The following is a 12,290-nucleotide window of genomic DNA, read 5'->3' as shown; positions in this document are numbered from 1 at the left end:
CCTCCTGTTCTTATCACCTCTGTATCACCAGTCTAGCAGAATAAATGATGGAGTAAATAGCAGAGAAACTGTTTAAGCCAGTGCATAACCTCTCCATTGGAATTGCATACTCCAGGAGACAAGTCACAATGTGAGAAGGGCTGCTAGAACTGTATTGGATGGATATTTTGGAGGATTAATTAATAAATAAACAAAGAAAGAGATGTCTTATTTATGATGTCTGTATTCACACGCTACAATGTTCACCTTTTATTATTTTAGTCTAGGAGATCTATTGGTAGGAGTAATGGTTTAAATGACTTAAGTTAACATAAATCCAAGGAACAGAGAATGTGAAGAATCATATATGATTACAAAACTGCTATCCAGAGACAAGATGATTAGAACTTGCCTAAGGATTATGTTCATTTCTCAATGATTTCTCTATGCTAATTATTAGTACACCAGGAAATGTGACTGGTACAATGTCAAAACGGAATTTTCTTGAAGAGGCAGACCACATCTACCTTTTTGTACTATTTTCAGTATAAATATCTAAGTGATTCAATGTTTACCATTGTCTAAGCGAAAAAAAGAGGGTTATTGTCTCTCATCAACAACCATTGGTTTACAAAAGTACTGTGGGAGAGGCAATAGAAGTAAAAAGTAAAATCTCGTTTAACAATTATGTCCTTTAAGTATGTAGGTAAAGAGAAAATATCAATATGAAAATATAAGTAAAGGACACATGTAAAGACAGAAACATCTACTAGTAAATTTTTAACTGATAACAGGGTGTATTTTGGCAGACAATATTTCAGATGTTCCTGACTGGAAGTAATGAGCCTGAAAGTACTAAAAATTTAAGTGACTCCTAAAGTTTATATAACCTTTTAGTAGCAGACCAGGTTTTAAAATTCACTTGCTGATTCCATTAAGTCCTAGAGCTTAGTCCATTAAGCCATGCTACCTCCATTTAAAACCTACTCCCAGACCTTTTATATGCTTAGAATCCAGTGTATGGAATAATTAAATCCAACACAAGTACAGTCGTATATTCCTGGATAGATGCATACATATTTGCATATGGAGCTCTACTCTTTTATCTTTACATAAGTTTTAAGTTTACAAATGGCTAATGGTACTATATGGCTCAGGATTTCTTTCTCTGTTGTCAAAATGCTTTCTTTCATAATTATTTCCAGAGTGACTAATGTTAATTTTGCAGAATGTGTATGCTGAACTGATATCTCTTAAATCACAGTGCTTGATAAAGGGAGGAGGTTAATAAAGCATGGATCATTACAATTGTAGACCCATCTTAATTTATACTAATGACCAATAGGACTCACAGCAAATAAGAGTCTGTGAATTGGAAATGACTTGATTAAAAGCAATGAATTTTATGTGTTTCCGAACTGCACAAAGAGAATAATAATTTTGATGTCATCTATCCCTGGTAGAGAAACCATCAATACAGAAAACAGAGGATTGCTTATAAATAGCTTATGTGAATGAGAGTATTTACAGACTCACAATAAATCAGGTCCTATTACAGTGAACTCTACATAAGTCTGGCTGTGGTCCTTATACTATACTTTTGATGAAATACGTAATCAGCTGGGTATTGTTTTTATATGGAAAAATTTATTTAAGTAGTTTCTGTCATAATAGAATTTGACCTATAGATGAAGTACAGTTTAGTTACTTGGGAATTAACACATAAATATTCTTGCTAGGATTTTTCTTTCATTGAAATTATTAAGAATGGCAAAAGCCATGTGATTAAAGGGAGCCTAAGGCTTCAAAGTATTTCTGGAGAATTATCCTGCCACCACAGGCACTAAAGAAGGGCAGAGCTACTGTTTCTTAGAAACATTTAGAGCGAGGTGGAAAAAACTCATGCTTCTACATCAATAAAACAAGTGGATTGACTGTACTGACTTTTCCAGACTCCAAGGTGTTTTTAAAATTTATTTATTTTTATTTATTTTATTACAAGCTGATACTAGCTTGTAATAGTGTATATGTGTGTGTAGGGTGTGGGTAACACACAAGGTGGCTTCCAAAAAATTAATCTTGTGCTCTTCACTAATGTGAGCCTATCCATTGTCCAGGTAAGATACAGCACACTTGAAGATATTTTAGTTCTAACATCAGCGATGCCGAATAAGAGCAAAGAGAATGGAGAGGAAAATGCATTTAGGTGTGGAGTGATACAACCATTTATTAGTGTCCTTACAGTGTTAAATTGGGTTCTATGAGGCTATGCTGGGAAGGAGCCCTTTGTAGTCTCTAATTACAGAATTTAGTATCAGTTTTGGCTTAGCACAAAGATACAAAAGCTATGTTGCTTTGATGTTCATCTCAGATATCTAATACTGTCTCTGGCAAGTATGCTCAGGCTACTTAGGATAGGAAAAGGGTTGGGGGCCCAGGTGGGTGGTGTGGAAGCTGTGAATTATTTAACCCTAAAAGCATTCCTAAACCTACACCCCTACAGATGGGTGAGAAAATTCAGAACTGTAAACCATAGCATTGAGAAGTGAGATTTTTCAAAGAGGTTGATTAAAGACTTTTCTACAGAATGAGAGATCTGATCTTAGAAGGATAAAACTATCACTAACTAATGAAGCATGTGTGTATGACATAGATGTAGATACATATAGAGAGATGGACAGAGAGGGGGGAAGAGTGAGGAGAGAGGGAAGAGTGAGGGATCACAGTAACTGATGGTATCTGGAGCATCAGTTAGTACTACCTCAGAAAGAATGTCCCATTGTGTTGAGAGTGATGCATGATATCTCAGGGGAATAAATGTGGGTAAGCAGGGTATATAGTTCTTAATGTATTAAGGTAGATAGTTCCTTTGGCCCAATATTGCAGAAGAGATTCAGACAAAGAGCAACTATTCAATTGAAAATGTTTATCACATAGTCTGCTTATCTGAAGATGATTCACACCAAAGCAAACAATCAAAGACACAAACAAACACCTGCAAAGAATCACACTGCGTGTCTTAGAGCTAGAATTGGATAATCCAAATCTTAGCATTATATGTGTAGGGATGAACTTTTGTAATTGTTATATCCAGGTAGTGTCCAGTGGTTACAATCTCTCAGGATATGATTTAGGTTTGGGGTTAGGGGGAATTCTTTTTTTTTAAAGGATTATTTTTTTTAAAGATCTGCTTTAACTAAAAGGTAAATATTAAGAATTGATTACTTGGGAATTAAATCGATTGGTGGAGACTAAAAAACCAGTACTATTGCCCTTTATCTTCCAGGTATCCCAACTAGAAAGTTTAAGTTTATCAATTATTTCTTGATTCAAAGTAATTCATTTTCTGTGGTAAAAAATCAAAGAGCACAATATAAAAGTAAGTATCCTTCCAATACTATCTACTAATTCCATTCTCTACAGGAATCCATGTTTTAAGCAGATTCCTTGTATAGCTTCAAGTATGTATGTTTATATGTCTCTTTTTAAAAGTTTTTAAACTACTTATTGCTTGCCACTTCCAAGAGGCATTATTCTTCTGCAGAGGCTGCAGGCAACCCACTACTTTGTATAACCTCAGCATGGCCAAGGAGATGCCTTCAGGTGGATAATTTTGAGTTGGAATATGGAATAGTTTTATACCCAACTCTTTTCCTGCCAACTGAGAGAGGAAGGGGAGGATCTGAAATCCATTTAAATGATTCAAAGAGTTCTAGTAAAATGTCATACTGTGCTACAGATCCCAACCCACCCCCTCCCCCCATCCCCACTGTGTCCTTGTTACACTTCCTGGGGCTCATATATACCTACCTAAGATGCAATAAGGAAGCCTTTGTTAATTCATGCAGCCTATTTTTTTAAATTGAAGTATATATAGTCGGTTTACAATATTATGTTATTTTCAGGTGTACAGCAAAATGATTTGGTTATACATGTATATATGTGCATATATCTATATCCTTTTTTCCCCCGATTCTTTTCCATTATAGTTTATCACATGATATTGAATATAGTTCCCTGTGCTATAAGTAAATCCTTACTGTTTATCATGAAGTCTATTTTTTAAATCCATTTTTTGAAGTAAACATATTACCTGTTGACTCATTTTGAGATTGTAATCAAGTCTCCTAACCCTCAACAGACACGAAAGAGCTAGGAGACCTAGGACAAATCAGTTCATCTCTCACAGCCTCAGTTTTTATGTGTAAAAGGAGAAGATTGAACCAGAGAACTTCTGAATTTCTTCCAGTTCTAACTTCTTTGAGTTCCAGGAGAGTTCATTTTATACTTTTACACAGGATCTCTCACCCATAGCAATGTGGGAAGGTAAATCTGCCTAGAGACATTAAGTTGATTAAACAACATAGACTGTGCAGATAATTTTTCTCAGCTATACAAAGCTAATATTCACAGATGTCTGAATACTTGGTGGTTGGGGTGTGTGTGTGTGTGTGTGTGTGTATCTATATACAACTAGTTGACTGTGCTGAATTGTAATGGTCCAGGAGAGAGAAAGCAAGTTCCAGACAGAAAGCACCAATGGGAAAGTGAGTGAGGGGAATCAAGTGTGTGGATATCTATGCAAAAACTGCCCATCTCTTTCTTTTTAACCCTAGGGAACAGGCATTTCATTTAACAAAATGACTAGTTGAGGTGCTATCCCTCACCTGATTTTGTACATGAGAAGTGAAAGAGAAGTGTTTTGAGAGTAAGGTCAGAGACTAAATAGAACAAAGAGAAAGTCTAAGATGTGTCAAAATAGTGTGAAATAACCTGTGGATGTGCTGTTGTCGTGTATAAACACACCCCATAGGTTTTGACACCCTTATTCTCTTCTTGCCCTTACTCTCCAGTCTCTTTCTCAGTTTCCATCTAGCACTGAATTTATATGGACAGGATCAAAAGGTGATGGTTGTAAATGACAGAAAGGTGCAGCATACCAGAGGCTGATGTTTTAAGAGTGAGTACTTGAAAAGGAAGAGAAGACAAGAAAGAGGTGACGTGGAGAATATTTGCTTCAGTGACCATGGATTGGGTGGCCATGTGGGGTGCCTCCAGAATCTAGAATGACTTTCCCATGACTTTTATGAAATGGAAATAAGAAGAGAGGAGCTTCTGCTGTACCTCTTTACCTTTAATTCTTTATTGGATAGAATATTGACTCATACACTATGTAAAGGACTGGTTGATACATACTTTTGTGTAGTGTATGCTAGATTTACCAAGAGATAGTTTGTTTTGCTATAGACTGTACTGTGCCTCCATTCCCTAATTGAGGACACAACATGAAAATTACATAGGCAAAAATTATTTTAGAAATTTTTAAGATTAGAAAATTTGTGCAGATGCTAAGGTCAGTATTATAACTAGCATATTAAAAGTACCCTGCTATTCTCCATCTGACATTTTGTAAAACAAAATAAGACAAAACAAAAAGAACACTTTTGTATGTATTTTTAAGTTGTATTATTCCTATAAAAATTCTATTGAAAAAATATCACAATCCTGAAAAAAAATCCTATGGGATTTTATAAAATCACAGTTGTTTTGAAAGTAAATGAGTTTAACTGGAATTATCAAGGTGACTTCCACTATTACTGTTATTTTTGTCTCCAGTAATGAATGACAACATTTTTCCCATAGAACTGAACATAAATTAAATGAAAGTAAAGCCACTGACTTCCAGTAATAAATAGAAAGGAGACAGTAATGGGGACTCCCTACTGTTTTTTTCTTTGCTAGTGTCCTAGGAATAAAGAAGAAAGAATATCTAGTTTGTCACTCATATTTTCACACTGCCCCAGAGACAGAGTATTGGTGCATTTTGAAAATGAGCTATCTTCACGTATAATGTGACAGTTAACAACCTAGAACTTAAGGGAGAAATCTGCATTTTACACAACTTAGATTCCACTAAAAGAATATCAGCTTTGTAAATTCAACGAATGAAATATATCTCTCTAAAATAATCATCAGTTTCATCTATATTTGAATTTTAAAGGCTAATGCTTCAGTTAAAATTATTTGAATATGAGGCAATATATCAGATTAGTCAGGTGGTAAAGTTGATGGACTTGGGATGTGAAATCAGAGGCAGTCATTTAGATTCCATTTAATACCTGTGTGTCCTTGGACAAATTAGGATTTCAGTTGCCTGAAATACAAGATGAGAGTGATTAGGCTGACCTCTCTGGTTTGTTCTGAGGTTGTGGTGGATACCTTATTTGGTCCATCCACCCATGGTAGGACCCCAGCCATTTTATATGTCTGCCTCCTTAGTGCCTTATCCCTCAGCTCTAGGTGACTGGACTGGGGTGAGCATATGGCTCAAGATAAACCAATGAGACTTCTATTATTGGATGTTTGGAATTGTTGGGGAGAGAGTGATTCTTTCACTGTTTCCAAATGTTTGTGCCTGGACCTATACAGATGGTCCTTGACTTAACGATGGTTTGACTTATTATTTTTCCACTTTACAGGGGTGCAAAAGCAATATGCATTTATTAGACAGTATACTTCAAATTTTGAATTTTGATCTTTTTCTGGGCTAGTGATATGCAGTACAATATTCTTCCATGATGTTGGGCAGCAGCAGTGAGTCTCAGCTCCCAGTCAGCCACTCGCTCCTGAGGTAAACAACCAATAAATAAACTTACAACCATTCTGCTTTTCACTTTCAGTACAGTATTCAATAAATTGCATGAGATGTTCAACTCAACTGTTTTTTATAAAAGTCTTAGCATTAGATGAGCACGTTTAAGGTAGGCTAGGCTAAGCTAGGGTGTTAGGTAGGTTAGGTGTATTAAATGCATTTTCCACATATGATATTTTCAACTTAAGATGCGTTTACCATAAGTGGAGGAAGATCTGAAATCTGTATTCAGGACTTGACCTAAGATTGGTAGATCAAGACCCTGTGAAGACTATCTCAGGGGAGATTTCATCTATGTTAGAAACATTGACACCCCTCCAGCACCTTTTCTGTTTATGCTCTAATACTTATAAAACGGAGACTTAATGCTCCAAGAAATTATATTTCACAAACAACAAATGCCACTTAAATAAAAGTATGACCTAACATACTGAATATAATAACTAGTGGCCAACCCCTCTGGGCTACAAAGTGTTCAATTTGAAACGAGAAACATTTCCCAAGTCTAAGGTTTGTTTAAGTTTTAGGAAATAATAAAGGACTTTTGATGCCCTGTATTTGAAACACTCTCTCAGTGCCTTGTCCCTTGGCAGTTATTACTGGCTGTAATGTTTCTGTGTCCCAACTCTGTACACTGCTGGTGGGCCAGTTTCACTTTGTCTCAAACTCTCTATGACTGAGAGTTTTAGTACAGGACTCTGATATTGGATCCCAGTTGCCAATTCCACACCCTCTCAGGAGAAATCTAGCAAAAAGTTCATTTATACATCACTTGAGAGAACCACTTTTCAAAATACCCTGCCATGCATATCAGATATCCTCTGATTTACTAAGAGGCCAAGGGTCTTAGGCAGGAACTCAGAATTGTTTCATCTGTAGAAGCTGTCATTCTGGAAGCAAATACTTTAGAAGCTTTGAACACCAATACTTATATCTACTGCTCTTGGTCTCCAAGGACCTGAAGAATCAATGATGTTACCTGAATAGTTTATTGAAAGACAGTTTTATTGTTGCTGTGTAACCTGAGTGCCGTGTTGCATGACAGGTAATTCTTTTGTAGTCAAAAATTGTTTTATTTTTCATAACACGTCACATGAGCTCTCTCTTCCTCTCTGCATTTCTATACATAAGAACACATAGAAGGGAAATCTTTTTTGTTGCAATTTAACATTTCACAAAAATTAATCAGCTACTATGGAAATGTAGGCAAGGGAAAGACAGAATTTGCTATTTAGATTTAGTGCCTTCACTGCTAATACGTTGTAGGGTTATTGTTATTATATTACTGAGTTTGGTAATACTTTTGTTTATTCATTTCTTTATTATAATGCATGGCTATTGTAGGGACTATAGAAAATACAGAAAATAAAATCATTAGGAGTCCCAAGAATCAAAAATAATCACTGCTGTAATTATACACATATATACATATATATTTTTGGAAATAGAATGACATGTTGTTTTGTAACCTGAACTAAGACCATTTTAATTGAAGTCATTACTTAATCTACAGATAGACTTGTGTTCTGCCAGAGAACCAAAAAACAGGAATTATAAGTTTTGATAATAAGAAGTAGGCATATGGTATTGTGACTTTGGGTGCTAGGTGTTAAAGTTCAGACATCTGGGTCTAGAAATATACCATAACGTTTAAACTTTTGAAGAAGTTCAGGCTGGGTCTGAATGTGATATGACCATGTTTAGAAGCTACCCAAATCCTTGGAAAATTCTACATATCCTGTGAATTAATGCATATACAGATTAAGCGCAGTGCTTAGCATACAGGAAGCACTCAGTAAATCTGAGCTGTTATGCTTAAACCTGGCCAGTACTCTGTGGGTGGGGTGAGGGGTGAGGAGGGTTAGGAAAAATAAAATAAAATAAAATTCTACATGAGTAGAGTTGTTGCAGTGTTTCTAGTTAAAATTCTGTGGTTTGCATAACATTGCCCTTTTGGCTTAGATATTGTTATGGACAGAAGGTTTGTGTCCCTCCAAAATCCATATTAAAAATTTAATCCCCAGTGTGAGGGAAGTAGGAGGTGGGGGCTTTGGGAAGTAATTAGATTATGAGGGTGGAGCCCTCATAAAAGGGATTAGTGGTCTTACAAAAGAAGCCCCAGAGAGCTATCTCATGCTTTTCATCATGTGAGGACATAAGAAGTTGGTAATCAGCAACCTGGAAGAGGGTCCTCACCAGAACCTGACCATGCTAACACCCTGATCTAGGGCCTTCAGCCTCCAGAACTGTGAGGAATGAATTTCCGTTGTTTATAAGTGACCCAGTCTATGGTATTTTGTAAAAGCAGCCCAAACTAAGACAGATATGTTATTCATAAATTTCTAATCTTGACTTTAAAAATAGTTCTTGTATGTACATGTACATTGATTGATGATGAACAATTCCAGGATTCTCAGAGGTGTTCGATTTTGGCAATTCTAGGCTTAAAAAAATACAGTAATTATTATGACCCCTGGAATGGGAAAGAGTTGAACAACGTATGATATTGTTGATTTTATGGAATTTGCTAGCAGTATAGCAAATGCTAGCTAGTCCCTGAAAAGAGAGGACAGATTAGTTTTGTACCTACCTGCTCAGCTATGTATGACTACATCTTTTTCTATACTATTTGTGTATGTAAGCCTGATGACATGATTTGCAAACCTTTGGCTTTCAAATGAACTACCAGCTCATATGAAATGCTTGAGCACATCACTTAAAATGATTAGAAGGAATTGTTTTGCTTAAGCTTGCTTATTTTCAAGTGTAAGCATTATAGAAGATTGTATCTGAAAATAGTTTATGCATTAAGAATATTACTTGCTTCCAAATGCAACCCAAATAGGAGGACTGTTTAGTAATTTATAATACTTTGAAAAATAAGGTCTTTATGTGCAATGTAGCACTTCTAAAAGTGAAAATGTTGCTGAAAATTTCCTTATATTGCTTAAATATGTGGAACTACAAGGCAGCTGGATATTGCAAATAGCATTGCATAAATTATATAAACTTGAATAGAGCAGATTTGAAATGAGTAGGAAGAGCAGCTATCATTGGCTTTTCAAAGGAAGTGTTGCTGTTTGACAAAACATCATATACTCCCCCAAAACATATGTTAATTTGAAAAATTTGGATCTATTCCTCATGGATCACATTTCCATAGGGGAATCAGAGTCACTTATCCACTGAAATTTTAGTGACATATCAGCATCTAGCATAATTTTGAGTTAGTGGGTAAGTAAATCAACCAATGATGATTGAAGCTTCTAATAACAAATAATAGAGTGAAATGTACATTCAAGAAATGAACTAACCTTAGATTTCAAGCTTAAAAGATTATCTTTAGATATTGATAGGTAAAATAATATTCAATAAAATTACATTAAAATTTCTCTGATTTTGAAATATTTACAATATGAATTCAACCATAAGCATTATCTTAATGCTTTCATTTTTACTAGAGCATTGGTACATTTTTATTAAAAATGCACACCAGTTAAAATAGTTATATGCTTTTCATAACATTAAATTGGCAAATAATTTTTATACACTTAGATTGCTTAAGATATGGATTATTTTAACAGATATATTAGTGACTTTGAATATGTAATCATTTTGATTAGACACAGTCTTTGGGAAATATGTATATTATATATATATATTCTCAAGGTTTTTAAACATTCTTTGATTTTTTTAACAATCTGTAAAAACTTTAGCTTGAATGTATCATTACATTATAGAGCTTCTGACCGCATAATTTTATTTATTGTGATCCATAAATCTCTATTAACCTACAGAGAAAAGAAGGGTAAGGGAAGGTATTTAACTTTTTTTTTCCTTTCCCCACATAATTTCATCTTACTTGTTGCATTTGTTTTTGTCACTTCAATACACATACTTTATTCTTCTGAGATTATTTAGTCAAATCAAGATACAAGAAGTTAACATCAAACTGAAACAACAGACTACCTGAATTTTATGATGACTGTGAAAACTGCTCTTAAGTCAAAAAGTCTTACTGAATAAAATAAGATAGAAGAACCTATAGCTGAAATGCATTCAAAAAGATGCAGGATTTTCAATTTGACTGTAAGCTCCATATGAATCAAGTGTGCTGTGCCTGCCTCTAAAATCTAATGCCTTTGAAGGCTCTCTTAGCTTTGAAATGTGACTGAGGTTGAAGCAGGAGGGAGGGGAAAGAACCATACATTAAGAACAGTAGAAAGAAACTAAGGATATTTAGCTTGGAGGAGAGAAAACTCTAGGGGCAGTTATGATAGCTGTCTTAAAATAGTTGAAGAACTTTAATATGGAAGGAAGATTAAACTTTAGCAATGGTTTAGACTATTTTATATCTGAGGAACTTTCAATTCTGAGATTATATAATTTTATGAATGATACTAACCTCTTCATGAAGCAGTGATTGAGATCACTAATAAATTACAATTAACTTAATATTTAATAACCCACTTTTTAAGAATTCCCTCATCAGTGATCCACATGTTATCTGTGTTCACCAGCAGTGGTGAAAACATCTGAAACATGATGCTGAAGCAAAGAAATATAATTGGGCCTTGGGGATTTGGAAAGCTCAGTAGGGTTAGTCATTTTTAGAAACCGTGCTAAGCTTAGAATCCCCCAAATCTTGGTATATACATATATACATATATATATACCAAGAATATATATATATATATATATATATATATATATATATATTCTCTTTATGGCTGTTCCAGAGATCTAAAGGATGGTATCTTGGGCTTATATCATTCAGTTGAAGTATGAATGACAGGACAATTCTTAAGCCTGTTAAGTGAAAATTATGGTACTGCTGACTACAGACTCTAAAAAATCTCAGTAATTGCCACAGTGATTTAGGATCATCTCCAAATGCAACATTGTGAAGTTCATTGCTATTGCAACTAGCAACAGTGTAGCCTATAAACAGAGAAGACAATATTTACAAACCTATATTTTTCCATTCATAATTTATTAATTGAATTATTGGTCAGAACCCCAAGATTATGTCTATTATAAATATTTACAATGGTCATACAATTCTCTTACCCCAGGTATATATGTTTTCTGGGGAATAATGAAGTTATTCAAAGCCCATTACTGATGGTGTATAGCACAGTGTTCAATTGTTAAGGACAAATTCCACCAAACAATGAACTACTTTCCATTAATCTAGAAGAATAGGATTGGTAAAAACCTAAATATATAAAGTAAAATGAGCATTTGTTTTTAAAAAAAGAATTCCTGACACAGCACTAAGATTACATAGAAACAGTAAAATTGTCTTTAAATAAACAACCTAGGTAACATCATTCATTATTTAGTTCAAGGAAATTATGATCTTTGGGGACTGGGAGCAATAGATATAAATGCTGGTTTTCAGAGCATCAAAAGTGTTTGCTTCAAAGAGGAGAGCTTAAGAAGATGAAACAATTCTGAGACCCTGTCAAAAGCCCTTTTGGCCTCTTAAGAAGTAGATGGAATTTGACATGCATTGCAGGATCTGTAAAGTAGCTCCCTTGAGATATATTCAACAAGAGTTTTTGACTGATGGTAGTTGTTCTAAGCCATCCATTCTTAAATCTTTAAGAATGTTTTTATTTATTAAAAAAAAAAAAGAGAAAGAAAAAGAAAGACA

The sequence above is a fragment of the Globicephala melas genome, chromosome 4 (assembly GCF_963455315.2).
Source record: "Globicephala melas chromosome 4, mGloMel1.2, whole genome shotgun sequence".
Lineage (NCBI taxonomy): Eukaryota > Metazoa > Chordata > Mammalia > Artiodactyla > Delphinidae > Globicephala > Globicephala melas.
Note: the sequence above shows the minus strand (reverse complement) of the source record.